This window comes from Panicum virgatum, unplaced genomic scaffold, assembly GCF_016808335.1.
Source record: "Panicum virgatum strain AP13 unplaced genomic scaffold, P.virgatum_v5 scaffold_1235, whole genome shotgun sequence".
NCBI classification, from domain to species: domain Eukaryota; kingdom Viridiplantae; phylum Streptophyta; class Magnoliopsida; order Poales; family Poaceae; genus Panicum; species Panicum virgatum.
Genome location: NW_024376265.1, coordinates 103,081 through 119,684, shown reverse-complemented (window position 1 = coordinate 119,684; position 16,604 = coordinate 103,081).

Sequence of the window (16,604 nt, the reverse complement as noted above, 5' to 3'; positions counted from 1 at the left end):
TCTTCAGGTTACCCGATAGCTACTTCTTCATTAGACCGCAGTCCTTCAGAAGGTGACCCACGCGATACGAGTGGTTGGTGCCGGGCTTCTCAAGCAGCTTCTCGAAGTAGTCGGGGGTGTCACCTTCGGGAGCCTTGCCGGCCTTACGGTCGGCCGTGGCGACAAAGCTCGCCCCACCCTTCTTATTGTTCCTCTTGTTTTACTTGCCGAAGCAGTCGGACGGGCCTTCGTCGGCCGCGCCGTCCCGCTTCGCCTTTTCACCTTGGGCTCGGTCGAATATTGCCCCCACCGCCTCCTCGCTGGAGGCATGACTGGTGGCAATGTCGAGGAGCTCCTTGATGGTCCGTGGGCCTTTGTGACCCAACTTGTGAACCAAGGACTTGCATGTGGTTCCCGACTGGAATGCCGCGATGATGTTGGCATCAGCAATGTTCGGGACAGCGTTGCATTCTTTGGAAAAACATCGTATGTACTCCCGGAGGAACTCCCCCGGCTTCTGCCGGTAGTTCTTGAGATCCCACGGGTTCCCAGGGCGCTCGTACGTGCCCTGGAAGTTGCCCACGAAGATCTCCCTCAGGTCTGCCAAGCAGGCGATCCTGTTAGCTGGGAGATGCTCGAGCCAGGTGCGAGCCGAGTCAGCCAGGTACAGCGGGAGAATACGGATGATGAACCCGTCATTCTCCGCACCCCTGGTGCGGCAAGCCAGGCGGTAATCCTCAAGCCACAGCCCGGGGTCGGTTTCCCCGCCATATTTTGTAATGTTCGTGGGAGGTCAGTACCGCGTGGGTACACGTGAGCTGAGGATGTCGATAGTGAACACCTTGGGGCCCGGAGGCTCGGGGCTCATGCTCCGGTCCTCGCCGTTGTCATAGCGGCTGCCGTGGCGGGGACGGTAGCTTCGTGCTACTGACCCCGTTCCGTTGTTGTAGTCGTACTCGCGGTGGCGGGCATTGATGGTATGACAGGCGTCGCGGTCCTGCCCGATTTGTTGCTTGACTGGGACGGCCCCGCGCTCCCTGTCTTGGTGCCGGGGTGGAGAGCGGGACACATCTCGTCGCGGAGCGTCATCGCGCGGGCTGCCTTGTCGCGGAGGCGGCCCGCGTGGCCTATTCTGCTCGCGGCGACCGAATTGTCGGTCGTCATTCCGCGGAGCCTGCTGGACGGGGACTTGCACCTTTCTCGACGCAACAGATGCGGACCGCTGTGTCGGGGCGTTACGGCACCGAGAGGCGGAATTCTCAGCCTGCTGATCCGCCATGAGAGGCAGATGCCTTCGCATCTTCTCACGGGCTCATTGCTCCTCCGGCGTTGCCGCCATGGGGAGAGCCTCGAGCAGAGTCACCGCTGCAGTAATGTTTTGGCTCGCCCGGGCGAACGCTGGGGAGCCTTGCCGGTCTTCGGCAATTTTGCGGTTGACCTCACCTGCACGCGCGCGGGCGGGACCTCGATCGGCGCGGCGGGCGAGCTCGCGCTCGAGCGTCGCGCGTTCCTACTCCAGCTAGAGCTGCACCTCCTCGATCTCTTTTTGGCGGGCGAGGAGTGAAGCCTGCTGCCGTTGTGCTGGCCGCTCATCACCCCGCGCCGGTGCAGGGGCGGGTGGCGGCTGTGCCGGGCGCCCCCCTCCCCGTGTCGGCGCAGGAGCGGGTGGGGGAGTGTGGTCGTGGGAGTGGCTGGGCGAGTCCTCGATGTCTTCGGCGAAACCCTCGGTGGTTCCCGCCATGAATCACTCCCGTGAGGGATGGTGACTTCCGCTACTAGAATCCGAATCGGATCCCAGTGAGGAGCCCGTCGCGAGGAGATCGTCGTCCGATTTGGAGACGAACCCTAGCATCCCGACGAGCTCGACGCCGCCGGGGTGCATGGTGTTGCGCGGCGCTACTTGCTCGCGCTCGTGCCAAGACGCATTCCCCAGTCCTAGCGGGAACGTCGCCATGGCATGGTCCGCCCCTCCGGCCAGCTGCGCAGCCACATTGGCCAGCACGTAAGTGGTGCAGCAGAGATCGTCCTAGGTCGAACGGGTACCCAAAACATTCCGGAGTTGGTGCTCTAGGCATGTGCTGTCGATGCTGCCGCGCTTATGAGATGAGGGGGGCGTCCTCCTGATGACGGAGACGCAGGCCCCGTGGCATGTCAGTGACGGCGTCGATGCCGCTGGGACATGCAGGAGCCTGGATCCGCTCCAGGCCCCCATCGAGGGTGATGATGAAGTTTAGGCTGCTAAAACGCACGAGCGCGCCCGAAGCCCAGCTTCCGGCATGGTTGGCCATCCGAAGCCTGATGGAGTCATGCGACGTGCGTTTCCCTACCTAGCGCGCCAACTGTCGGTGTTCCGAATCACCGGCTAGTGATACTTGTTGCGCGTCGCGGGTCCGGATGGTAATTGCATGGATAGGACATGGGATTTATGCTGGTTCGGCAGAATGTCCCTACATCCAGTTCGAGCTCTCGTGCTCTTGCACTCAAAGTTTGTAGTAGGGGTTTACAAGCGGGCGAGAGAGGGAATGGGGGTCCCAACTCTCTGTGTGTCGAGTGAGTGTATTCGTGCATGTTGAGTTGGATCAATTTCCCCAGAGAAGTCCCCTCTACGGGGTTTGCCTCCTCCCTTTTATAGTCCAAGGGAGGAAGATTCACACAGGGGGAGGAAAAGAGGAGAGGCGCGGGGGTCGGGCGCTTCCCGACCCCTATCTATTCATACAATGGGCCCCGTTGACCCTGTTGACGATGGCTGGGTGATGTCCTCCCCCATCTCTGCTGCTGTGCTGCTCGTGGAGGGATGGGGGTGATAGATTCGTACTGCTGCTGATGTTGTCGGTTGCCGGGCATGGCGAGCCATCACGTCCCGGCGTGGCGCTCGTCATCACGTTTCCTGTTGATGACGTCCGGCGGAGTGGTTGGGCCACATTTCCCTGTTGATGACATCCGGCCAAGTGGTTGGGCCATGTTTCCCTGAGGAAGGAGCGGGTTGACCCATCGCCCACTCCGGTCCGTATGCGAGAGTGATAAGGTCACATCCCTGTCTCTCCGGGGTCACGTCCGTTGACCACCTTTTGACTGAGGAGGCTCCATTCCTCATGGGGACCTGTCGTTGCAGACAGAGCGGGCCCCTTTGCGGGAGATGGCGCCCCCTCGTGGGGGTCGGGCGAGGCGGAAACTCTTCATCGCGGGTTGGGCGAGGCGGACCCCTTCCGCAGGGGTCGGGAGAGGTGGAGTCTTCTGTCGGTCGTATCCAGGCCCGCATCGTTTTGCTGGGCTGTTCGAGCCTTGTGCCGTTAACCTCCTTCGATATTCTGGCTTGCTAGTGTTTTACTGGTACTATCGGGTATCCCTAACATGGATACCCGACAGCTACCATCCCCCAAGCTTTTGTACCTTTTTATCTTCGTATTAGCTAAGCCTTTTATTAAGAAGAGTCCATATTTATGATACTTTTTGATAATAGCTAGAGATGTGTTGAATAACAAGTCAGCTCCCTTTAATTTCTATTCTTCAGTACGCTTCTTTTTCAGAACTTGAGAATTATGCTGACCTCTTCATACGAGTTTTTATCTCCTTTGGCTCATAGTCTTCACTCGATCAAGCTAGGCTTACTTCCGAGTTATTTTATGACCTCATCAGCAAGCCGGGGGCTACATCGATCAGTAAGCACGACCAACCTTTTTCATAATTCGGGTTTTCTGTGTTGGTTTCCCCACAGCATCATAAGGCCCTCAGTAATATTGTAGTTAGGCTTTTTTGATCAAATTTAAATTGCTCCGCAAGCTAAGTCGTTTTGGCCTTTGGCGGCTTCTTGCTTACAAAGGAATCTATGATCAGCCTGCTTTCCCGGTCTATGAAAAGGTGCCAAAGTTGCCTCGGATCACTCGGATCGAAGGATTGTGAACTCTTTCACTTCGGCTTACCTGAGATTATTGGCCGAGTTGTGCTACGCTTCGCCAAAAACTAGGGGGCTACACTTAATACCTGTCCTGTAGAAGACCTTTCTTATTAAACCTTCAAAATTATTTTGTGGAGGAACCTTTATGGACTCTCCGCCAGACTGCGCTGCTAGTCTACCAGAGAGTCGGGGGCTACACCCAATGGTTGCGCCGACTGTACAACCCGACCCCAATAAAGATCGAACTCTTCTGTCACCTTATCAAAGTTTATACCCGCAGTAGGGAAACGTAAGAGAGTATGTAGTATTTGTTTTGTAAACAAAAGAGTCACTAGGCTATCCTATTACAAAATCTCAAGGCTGGTTGCCCAGATTGGCTATGGCCCTTTGGGCAATTGGGAGGGCTTCTTTGAAGATCCCCGCTGCTTCCCTGGCCGACATGTCAGACGCCAGTCCACCCCTAATGACCGACAGGTCAATGTTAGGGTAGAAGGACTTGAGCAATGTCATGCCTTGGGCGCACCCGCCGGCTGTTACTCTTCAGGAGGATTCGCACCGAGTTCGGCTCCACTTCAAGCTTGGACAGCACCTTCTTTGCCAACTTGGCTGCCATTGCCCGTAGCCGCGAGAGCTCCTTCTCTACTGCCTCCATCTGGCGAAGGGACGCAAAGTGGGCTCAGTCATGAACTCATCACTCGGGAAAAGGAAAGGCTTGCCCAGAAGACACTTACTATTTGTCTCCATAGTAGCGAAGGTTGTCTTCTTCTCTTCCTCAGCCAGAGCTGCATCAGACTCCTCCTTAGCCCGAGTTAGGTCGTTCCTCTCTGCAGACAACAGCTCCACCTCCCTTTTCAAGGATGATATGGAGGAGTCGGCCTTAGCCTTCTCACGCCTCATCTCTCAGAGTTCCTTCTCGAGGAGGGAGATGGTAGTGGCAGAGGCTATAGGAGTCAGAGTCATAGGATTAAAGTTAAAGATATGACGACAGAGGACTCGGGAGTTGACCTACCGGTAGAGGACTCTTTCAGGGTGGCGATCTAGCACACGCTCCGAGCCCATCTATATGTTTTTTCTCGGCCTCAGTCCCGAACATCCTAGCAAGTGGTTTGATCAGCTCTAAGCTTCCCGTAAGTTATAGCCACTCTCCCGGGAACCCCGTCTATTATTTTGAGTTGTGGCAGCTCGTGTATGCGTAGGCGGCGCTCCACTGAAGGTTTTGATGATAACATGCTACCCGGGTATCTACAAGATGGGCTTAGGCCACCACTCGGATAGGGGTGGGCCGGGCCTCCGGATCAATGGCGGCACATATAGCAACTTGGATTGCCATAACAAGTGTCCCGCAGGATCCTGGTGACTTAGAAATAATTAGGCTTACCAAAAACCTGTTGTAATACGATACGAAAGATAGATGCCGACTAGTTCTAGGATTCCAACTTGTAACCCTACCACTGGGGAGTATATAACCACAGGCAGGGGATCCCTCGAGGGGGGAACTCATTCATAAATACCTTAGAATCTAGGTTGCGCCCTGCGCATTGTTCTTGACTATGGGAATACAATAGCCAGTTGTGCTTACCAAAAATGGCCCACTTGGAGCTCCCGATTCCATGGCGTAGCTGCTCCAAAGTAAGCTATGGAATGCATGCAAACGAGGGTGCAGATGATCATATGCAAAATGGCAGCAAGGATGCATGAGCGTGATGTACAAATATTCCATATTACACAAGAAAGTAAAAACAAGCAATCTTTTAATATTTTTTCTACACTATTAAACTTGGCAGCCATGTTCTACAATCAAAATAGATCTGATGCACTTGAAATTTTTTACAGAAAACTTACAGTACCATAACAAGACCGCCATAAAATTTTTAGCCCATTTGAAGCACATTTACTATTCCTTTTGATTTTTCTCATTTCCTAGGCTTAACATGAAGCATAATTAAGAAACAGTAGATAACAGCAACTAAAACACACGGAAACTTTACACAAGCTTATTTCCACAGTAACAAGTCTACCTAAAATTGGGTGGAGCATTTAGAGCACATGTTAACCCACTTTTCTATTTATTGAACCCCTAGTCCATAGCATTTAATCTTTTTGATAGAAAATACAGAAATATGATGTGAAGCTGAAAATTATACAGTAAAAATCCTAAGGCCATTTGAACACAATAAAATATACTTATCAATTTCACCCCCTTTTTCCTTATTTTCTTACTAGTTTAACAAGCATAATGTACATGCATATCAAAACAGGAGCAAACATGGTCCCAAAAATTCCAGAGGCTCAATCTTACAGTAATATGACTATAAATTATTTGGTGGAATTTTTGGAGCAAGTTTTATAGCAGCTTTCCATTTATTTATACAAATCAACATGGCACTTTTCTATTTCAAAACACATATCAAACAGCAAGTAAAGCACATGAAAAATTTACACAAACCTATTCTGAGCTAAAGTAACATGCACAATTTTTCCCATAATATTCTGAGCATATTTGCTTTGGATGGGTAATTCGTAGCGGCTATGATGGCACATGAGTTGTGTTGGACCTGTAACTGCTGGGAGGATCCTTGCTATTGTACGGCCGACTGCCAGCGTCTTTGTCCCTTCAATCCTTTGGTTACCATGACTGACCCTTTGTTGAGTGCTTGCGTGTTGCTACCAATCTTGTTAGAGGTTGCATTGCTAAATGTTGCTATCGTTGTGCGCACCCTCAGGACGTGGCACGTCGATAAGAAAGCGTTCATGTCGTTGCCTTGTGTAGTCACCCTTGGCTGCCTTCATCATGGCCACCTTGTGTTCGCTCTTGGTAACAAAAAAAGGTTGAAGGTGCTTTGGCGTCCCGTGCCTATCAGAGATTGTCCGATTGGAAACGACAGTTGGCCCGGCTAATGCACTATGTGGAAGTCGGTGCCTGCTTGTCGATGAGGATGTGCTACCTGGTTGATCCTACCGGTAGTCATATGCTTGTCTCAAAGATTAAGCTATGCATGTGCAAATATGAACTAATTCGAACTGTGAAACTGCGAATGGCTCATTAAATCAGTTATAGTTTGTTTGATGGTACGTGCTACTCGGATAACCGTAGTAATTCTAGAGCTAATACATGTAACAAACCCCGACATCCGGAAGGGGCGCATTTATTAGATAAAAGGCTGACGCGGGCTCTACTCACTGATCCGATGATTCAGGATAACTTGACGGATCGCACGGCTCTCGTGCCGACGGCGCATCATTCAAATTTCTACCTTTCAGTGTAGGATAGGGACCTACCATGGTAGTGACGGGTGATGTAGAATTAGAGTTCGATTCCGAAGAGAGTGTGAGAAATGGCTATCATATCCAAGAAAGACAGCTGGCGTAGACCAAAATTTGATTTGTTTCTCACATGTAGAAAGAATTAGGTGATCCAAAACGTAAAAAGAAAAAGGAAAGAAAAGAAAAGAACAGATGGAAGAAAGAAAAAAATTGAAACGTCCAACAAGTACAGTCAGGCCATAGAGAGAGAGACAATGCCACCAATGGGAGCTCAAAGAAAGAAATGACGAAGCAAGTATAAAAAATGAGGAAAAGGAAAGCAAGGCGCGGCGGGTGCAGGCCATGGTCGGCAACGTCCTCCGCTTTCGCGTGTCAAGGCGAGGTGACAAGGCGTGCAGAGATTGTCATGCGCGCGAGCAAGCGGGGACATAGTGTGCTTGATGGCTTGGGGGCGCTACGAGACCGGATGGTGGTTTAATGCAACGGCGACGGTGAGCGAGAAGGTGGCGTGCGAGGAAGGTGCGGCGGGGGCAGGCCATGCCTGGTCGGCGACGTCCTCGGCTTTGGCGCATCAATGGAAATTTTCTTCATCACGTGAACACAGTTGCCCTTCACCTTGATTCTAATTCTGTGAAGGGAGCAGGCTTCCTTGACCAGGCCACCATGAGATGCAGCAGCTAGCTTGTCTGACGAGACAAGTCGCACATCACTGTCAATCCTGACAACTGCGTGCATAAGTCCATGTATCACTGTCTATATTAGGTGTCAAGACATACTAAAAGGGGCTCAAGAACGAAGGTTCTTGCCTGTAAGAAATGTAAGTGCTTTCTCTGATACATTTATCCTTAATGGTGGTTGTTAAAATCTAAAAACTGTTGTGCAATCTGCAGTGGCTAACAGGAAAGGATTCAAAAGAACTGTGTAGTCTACATAAGCTCATTGGATGTGACTAGTACCGTCCAGCAGATGCGAAGAAAGGAAGTGGTAGAGCCAATGAAAGAATCTCCCTTAGCAGTAAGGATATACGTCGTGGAGTGTTTCATTACATGGTTTCCAAGAGTACCACATCATTTCCAGAGGTTGAGATTTAGGTTGGTGAATAAAACAACCCTCTTGAGGCAGTTCCATCTCGTGGTCTAATATTCAATTCATAGTTTTTTATTGTTGCATGTTGTTCTGAACTTGTGATGAAATATGCCATCTGAACTATGTAGCCACTTCCAATTGTATCAAAACTGAGTACTAGCCCTTGGTAACTGTGTACGCCAGGTTATATCAGGATGAAATTATGAAGCTGGACTCTTTACATCTCATCATAAATTTATTGCCATGTCATTGTTTTGGCCTATACGGCATGCCATTTAAGAAGAATGAAACTCATGAAACTTGAACTAAGCATGGTTTTAGTCCATCAGTCACATGCAGTTGGAGGTACAAAATCTCTTGGGCCCTGTATAGTTCTCAAAAAGTTTTCCCAAAAACATCGCATCGAATATTTGGACACATGCATGGAGTACTAAATAAAATCTATTTACAAAACTTTTTGCACGGATGAGTTGTAAATCGCGAGACGAATCTAATGAGCCTACTTAATCCATGATTTGCAACAGTGATGCTACAGTAACTATCCGCTAATTATAGATTAATTAGGCTCATTAGATTCATCTCGCGATTTCCAATCCATCCGTGCAAAAAGATTTATAAATAGACTTTATTTAATACTCTGAAATAGTAAGATTTATTTAAAAAAATTTTGGGCCAAAAATTTTCGTGAACTAAACGCAGGCTAACTCAAATCAAAACCAATTTGACAGAAGTTTCGAGGATACACCGACCATTACTGAATTGTCAAATCAGGATGACCTGTTCCCGGCAGTACCTCCTGGCTTTGAATCAATGTATAATGGAAAAGGTATGAACTGTGAAAACTTTACAAACGTTGGCAATGCGTTTTTCAACATAAGAGGTATCCATATTTTTTAAAATTTTAGCATTTTTATTAAAAAATTTCACATTTAGATCTTTATAGAAACGAATTGCGATTTTGTATCTCTAGGGTCAGCGCCACGTCTCGGCACCACACCCGTGGCGCCGAGGTCCGTGTCAGCATGCCGATATGGGTTGGGACGGGGCGCCCACTGCCAAGCTCAGCTCTAAAAGGCAAAGGCTGCGTTTAGATTTGTAAAATAGTGGTAAAAAGAGTCACATCGGACACTGTAGTTCGTTTGTTTGTGGTAATTGTTGTCCTACCATGACCTAACTTGGCTCAAAAAATTCATCTCGTCGTGTACATCAAAACTATGCAATTAGTTTTTTTATTTACCTATATTTAATGCTCCATGCATGAGGCAAAAGATTTGATGTGATAGATGAATAGTGAAGTTTGGAGAGAGAAATTTTAGAACTAAACACAGCCAAAAACAGATGCACTAGCAGAAGCTGGACTGGAGCACCCCAGGAGCAGTGGCAATAGCTGTGGGCAGTAGGCACAGCAAGAACCACACCCACACGGCTACACATGCAGCAGAAGCATGCACATGGAAGATGGAAGGAACACGACATGCTGGAGGAGTGTGTGGCAGTAGGCTGTGTGTAGCAAGGAAAGGAAAGAACACGACAGGCGAGGTGAGGTGCTGTCGCTAACGTCGTGGCCGTGCTGCCGGAGCCCGGTCCGGTCGGTTCAAGCCTTTGCGTGGCGTTGCGACATGGCGTGGTTATCGATACCTTGACCTTTGCCTCCTATTAGTACGTGGTAAGGAGTACATGCACAACATGGATGCAGCGGCTGATTTTACAGGGACCAAGGAGGCGCGGCGTGTTGGAGTCAGGAGAGACAGCTCGGCTAGTACTGCTACCTTTTTTTTAGGCCCCGTTTAGTTCCCAAAAATTTTCACCCAAAAATTTTCACCTCTCTTTTAAACACATATATAAAGCACTAAATGTAATTAAATAACAAAACTAATTACACAGTTTGGATGTACACGACGAGACGAATCTTTTAAGCCTAATTAGTGCATGATTAGCCATAAGTGCTACAGTAACCCACATGTGCTAATGTCGCGGTCAAAGGCCTTAAAAGATTCGTCTCGCGGTTTCCAAGTGAGTTCTGAAATTAGTTTTTTAATTAGTGTCCGAAAAATCCTCCCGATATCTGGTCAAACGTTGACGAGACATCCAAAAAAATTTTCTTTTGGGAACTAAACGCACCCTTAATTGCGTTGCAGTTGAGGAAGGTAATTGAGTACTCAAGGTAATTTCGTGGGCAGCCAGGAAAAAAATGATAAGCACTGTTTTTTATATTCTCAAATAAGCACAGTTGAGTTGATCGGGATGTAACGGCTCTCCTGGCTCTGAGAACCCCCTCCCAAAAAAAACTCCCCATTGGCCTTCGCTTTGCACGCGAAAGGGAGCAGCATGTACTAGTAGCAGTGCCGCGCAGTTTTAACTGCACAAAATTATTTTATCTCAATTGTCGACATATATACATATACTCATATTACTGTTACTATGTTAGGAGATAATTAACACTTACGAGATATATTTGATCAGTTTTTAAGTAGAGCACGTCAACATTCAGCTATAGCTTCATATGGCTGGCGTCTGTAACACATTGTTCGGGGTGCGCATAATCATATTTAAACAGTTCTAATAAAAGCTTTATATAGTACCCTGGGTACTGAATAGATCACAAGTGTTCCCGGTGAATAAGGGCATGTACAAAGGTCTAGACAGCTGCTGTCTATTTGTCTCACACAAATAGCTAAACAGATAGTTTGTACAGCGGGTTGTCTATTTAATTATCTGCTATGTATTTAATTCACTATTTGACACATGAATCATGATGATCTAGTATATAATTTGATCTTTGTAGCCACTGGGTTGCATATTTACAAGAATACATGGAAGATCTTTTGTCACCGGAATGTCAGCATCACCCGGAGGCCCAGGAACGCTGTCGCTCCGACACTGGAGCAGCAGAGGTCGACGATGCCTTCCCGCCTGGCCTTCCGCTCCTTTCTGGCCGCCCTCCCCTTGACAAACTCCTTGTACCGCAGCCTGGCTGCAGCCTCCGCACCATCATCGTTTGTCAGATCTAAAGGCCATTTACAAGCATGAAAGTCTTTACAAGCCTGATAAAAGAAAACCAGAAATTATCAGTTCATAGAAATAAGGAATTTTAGGATTTATTGTGCCAATGTTTCGAAGAAGAAACTAAGAAAGAGGGCAATCATGGCCTGCCTTATCATAAAATATTTGTGATGTGTGTGTGAATGCAATCTTTCCCATTGTGCATCTCAGTATGGGTACTCGGACAGTGAGTTTGTTAGTAGAAGACCTGGTTTTTGAGATACCCAATTTTGCAAACTAAACCAAGTAATCCTTTTGCTAATATGGAATCAACATAACATTGTCAAAAAAGCAAATCTAGTAATAGTCGGCCATCCAGGTCAAAGAATAGGTTCTGGATCATGTCAAGCTACAAAACACGTGATGCAAATTGTAGGGGATAGCACATTATCTATACTCAGTAAGAGATCTTAAACTGCACTGATTGGCTATACTTGGTAATACTAATATTGTAACAGTTATTTGCAAATGAGGAATTTGTATTGAGGGAAATGCCAGCCTACCATCTCTAGAGAAGGGACGCGCACACTGTTCACATCCTTCTCCTTGTTCGAGGTGCGCATAATCACCACCGGTGTGACCATCTGCCCCAACAACGACAGACGGGTCAGCTGTTAGCTCAAACAGAAACTAGGCTGATTCTGAACAGTTGGAAAAAAGGGCTCATATCTAATGATAACTGTTGACACTAATTTGTGCCAACACACTCGAATGCACTAGAACGCGCAGCAAGATCGTCAAAACGATCAACACCAGCAGCCTCCCCGTGCCGACCGGTTAGACCGGTATAGCGGACCGGTCAGACCGGTACTCCAGGAAGACGGCGAAGACCTAGAACCAAGAGCTCGGGAGGGACCCCGTCGGAGCTAATGGAGCTAGGGTTGCTCTGAGGTCGGCAGACCACTCAAAATGCCATCGAACGCCGTGAAGACGAGCGAAGAACAACATATGGGGTTGGAAAAGTTAGGGTTTAGAGATAAAAGGTAAATGATAAATGTGTGAATCGATTGGGATTAACCTCAATCGGCCGTGGCCCTCCATATATATAGGGTGGGGAGATCTGTACCCGTTAGGAGTCGGAACCCTATCAAATCCCGTGTCAAAATACAACTCCTAACTCAGACTGGGCATTTCGGACCGGTCTGACCGGTCTCTGGATCGGTCTGACCGCCCTGGACCGGTCTGACCGGGGTGCAGGTCTTCCGGGAGGCATAACTCCTTCATCCGGACTCCGAATTGGACGTTCTATATATGCATTTCGATCGTCTCGACGAGATCTACGCAATGGTGCAGTCCAATTTGCAATTTGACAAACTTGTCTAGACCGGTCTGACCAGTTCAATGGAGAGGTCTGACCGGTCCTGCCCAGATTGTCCAGAAAACCTTCATCGTGCCAATTTTGAGTGTCAACTTATGCCCCCCCTGTTTCTTGGTAAAGCTTGCGTACCAAGAAACATATCTCCAAGCCCAAAAATGTACTTGAACAACAAGAAGCACCTACGCACCAATCATGTCTTGCTTTCAATGACAATAGTGTACATGGCCATGTCATCTGGTGCAAGTAGAATAAGCCTGAGTATAAATTATCTCGGCTGTGAATCATGTTCTTCAAAAGAATTGCTTCGGTCCGTTTAGTAGAATAATCTATAGCAACTACCACGAAGCAATGTCTTTTTGAAGATAGAGGACTAATTTTAACAATAAAATCCAATCCTCAACCTCGGAACGACCATGATTTGATAATAGGATGTATCAACACTGTAGGCAAACCGCTGACATTCTTCACACCCCTTATACTGCTTGAAAGAATCAGACATCATGGCAAGCTCGTACAAATCGGCTCTTTTAAACAACTACTTCATCTTTGGAGCCGATTGATGTATACCACAAATATCTTCATGAACGTTCCTCATGGCAACTTTGGCCTGATCTGATCTCAAAACATTTGAGAAGCAAATCTTCGACAGTTCGACGATAAAGCTCATCGTCAATTAAAATATACTTGAAAGCCAAACACTGAATATTTCTCTCCGCACCACAGCCAGGATCTCTCAAATATGACATAAGAGGGACCCTCCAATCCTGGGCTTCGCCGAGATAATTGAATCATCTTTTTTGGCCGAACCAAATCCATCAGCAGCATCACCGGTCAGACCGGTCTCTGGACCAGTTAAACCGGTCTGAGCGGTCAGACCGGTCTTGCTGACCGGTCGGACCGGTGTGTCCAAAACCAAAAACTCGGCTTTCGTTTGCATCGGCCAGATGCTTGCTGAGCCAGAGTATTTGCCTCTCCATTCTCTTCCCTCGGTATATGTTTAATAATAAATTCATTGAAGGAGGAAAAAATATCGAGGCATTTGTCAATATATGCATTTAAATATCTATTATATCATTAGCATACCTCGAATACTTGCTGCACCATCAGAAGTGAATCACCAAAGGCTTCAACACGTTTCATGCCCGTAGATGGAAAAAATATCGAGGCATTTGTCAATATATGCATTTAAATATCTATTATATCATTAGCATACCTCGAATACTTGCTGCACCATCAGAAGTGAATCACCAAAGGCTTCAACACGTTTCACGCCCGTAGATTTCAAAAATTCCAAGCCAAATAAGAGGGCTTCATACTCAACTTGATTATTTATGCAATCCTCCTTTGATCGGTTTGAGAACTCAGAATACCACCACTTGGAGAAATCAAGACAGCACCAATTCTTTGACCATCATCACAAACCGATCTATCGAAATATAATTCCGTGGTGTGCAAGTAACATAGCCGATTCCCAAATCATGCTTATCATTAATCCGATGCTCAACAATGAAATCTGCTATGATTTGGCCTCTCATAGATTCCAAGGATTCACAATCAAAATCATATTCAACTAAAGCATAATCCCACTCGCCGATTCAATCACTTAAAATCGGCTTTTGTAACATGCGCTTGAGCACATCAGTTTGACATACTACTATGCAAGTACTAGATAGTAGATAATGCTTCAATTTGGTATAAGCATAATAGAGACAAACATAACTTCTCAGTAAGAGTATACCTTGTCTCCGCATCAATAAGTCGTCGGCTTATATAAGTGATGACATACTCCTTGTCTTTGGTTCTTGAGTCAAAACAGCCCCAAAGACATTATCTTCAATAACCACATAAAGCCTGAAAGGAACCCCTCTCCTAGGCGCCTTGAGCACAGGTGGTGAAGACAAATAAACCTTGATCTTTTCAAAGACCTCTTGCTATTCTACCCCCAAGTAAATTTGGTTTCATTCTTTAACCGAAGAATAGAAGTAAGAGCATCAATATGCCTTATTACAAATAGTTTGCCAATTTTCTAGCTCGAATTAAAACTTCTAATTCGGCTTTTATCCGCTGATGTTGCAATTTTCAACCAGCTCAAGACCTTAAATACTAGATCAAAGTCTTGAGAGCTCCTTGCAAACTGATCTGTTGCACAGAAACTTCATGAGGTAAATTATCATTTGCCAATATTTTGCCCCCCGAGCACTTAAATGTCGTCGAGCTCCATATTGCTGCACTTTTGGTGTAGCCTCATGATCTACTAGCTCCTCATTGCCTTGTACCGAGAATGCTAGCGGTGTTTCTCTATCGCAAGGAACCGAAACGGGCATTGCCAATTCGGCTTTCTGTTCTGCTGAAACCTCAACCGGTCTGACCGGTTGCTCTGGGCGGTTAGACCGGTCGCTTGTACCGGTCAGACCGATCTCCTGAGGCAGTTTGACCGGTCGTGCTGGCTGGTCAACTGCTTTGACCCTCCATACCTTGCCTTGAGGGACCATTGGTTTGTAGTGGTTGGATTGTTTGTCCCTCAGCCTCTTGAACTCTTTTTCCTTCTTCTCCTGAGCACATAGACGTTGCAGCTTCCTTCTTTGAGTACGAGTCAACCCTGAAGGACACCATCTTGGTTGAAAGTACATTGATATCGAGTTACTGCTGCTGGCCTCATGATCATTGGCCATGATCGGCCTTTGGATAGAAGGATTGACCGATTTACCAAAAACCATCGGCCTTGTACCCGCATCATTGACAACCACTTTGATATTGCCGATTTGCACAACATCATCGGCTTTAGCTTTCTCTGGATCAATAGTGGGTTGTACCTCTTCTTTTTTCTCCTTGACACGGTAAACCTGTCTCAGAGAATGAGCTTTGCCCGGCCTTTGATGAGACCGGTCTGACCGGTGCAGGCTGTCGCCTCTGACCTGATTGGTTGGATCTCAATCGGTCATGCACTGGTCGTGCAACCTTGCCGAACACAGGCCTTCTGTGATCCTCCTCCCTGTGGTGAGATGGTGGGTATAGCATTGGATAACAATACATCCAAATTCCTTCATGCCCTCATGTAGGACAAGAAAAACCCGATGCCGGTGACGCCCATGACGTAGCAGCATACACCTTCTGAGGAGGCAATACTGTAGTGCTATCACCCCTACGCTTGCTGGATTCTCTCCTAGGAGAAGAATGCTTTCCTTGACGCGGAGGCGAACTTGGTTCTTTTTTTAGTGGCCGATCTTTTGGAACGGCCTTTGCGTATTTGTGCAGTAACTGAGCGAAGGTGAACTTCTGCTTTGTAAAACTCCCCTGCACCTTTGACTCATTAACCTTCTGAGTACCTCCTTCCGGCCGCTTAGGCTTGAAAATTCTAGGCCGGCCTTTTGTCTGACCGGTCTGACCGGTTGAGGCGACCGGTCTGACCGGTCGTGCCTGAGTTGCAGGCCGACTCGTCTTTTGAGAGCAACTTTCTTGCCCCCGGGTCTTGAAGCTTTGACAGTGATCTTCCGTGACTCCTTTCTATCAGGAGTCTTCTCCATCGTCACTTCCCTAGCCTGAATCTTGTCATTGATATTTTTCGGCCTTGGCTCACCAACGATAATATTTTTCCCTTTTGCTCCTTCGGCTTGTTCCGGCCGAATGAGTACCTTGACATTATCCAAATCAATCGTACGGACAGGGAATGACGCCTTGTCATCTTTTACCTCATGCATTACCAATCGTCCTTCATTAACGGCCGATTGGATTTTTCGACGAAAGATATTGCAATCATTAGTTGCATGAGAAAAAATATTATGCCACTTGCAATATGCATGCTGCTTCAGCTCCTCAAGCAGCGGTATGACATGAGACAACTTGATGTTTCCGCTTCTAAGCAATTCATCAAATATATGATCACACTTAGAAACATCAAAAGTGAAACGAGCTTGTTCTTGCCGATTCTATGGAATCGGCTTAAGCGATGAACAAGAACATGGCTTAGCATCTGATGGCCATATGAATTCAGCAACATAAGCTTTCTTTTTCTCATCATCC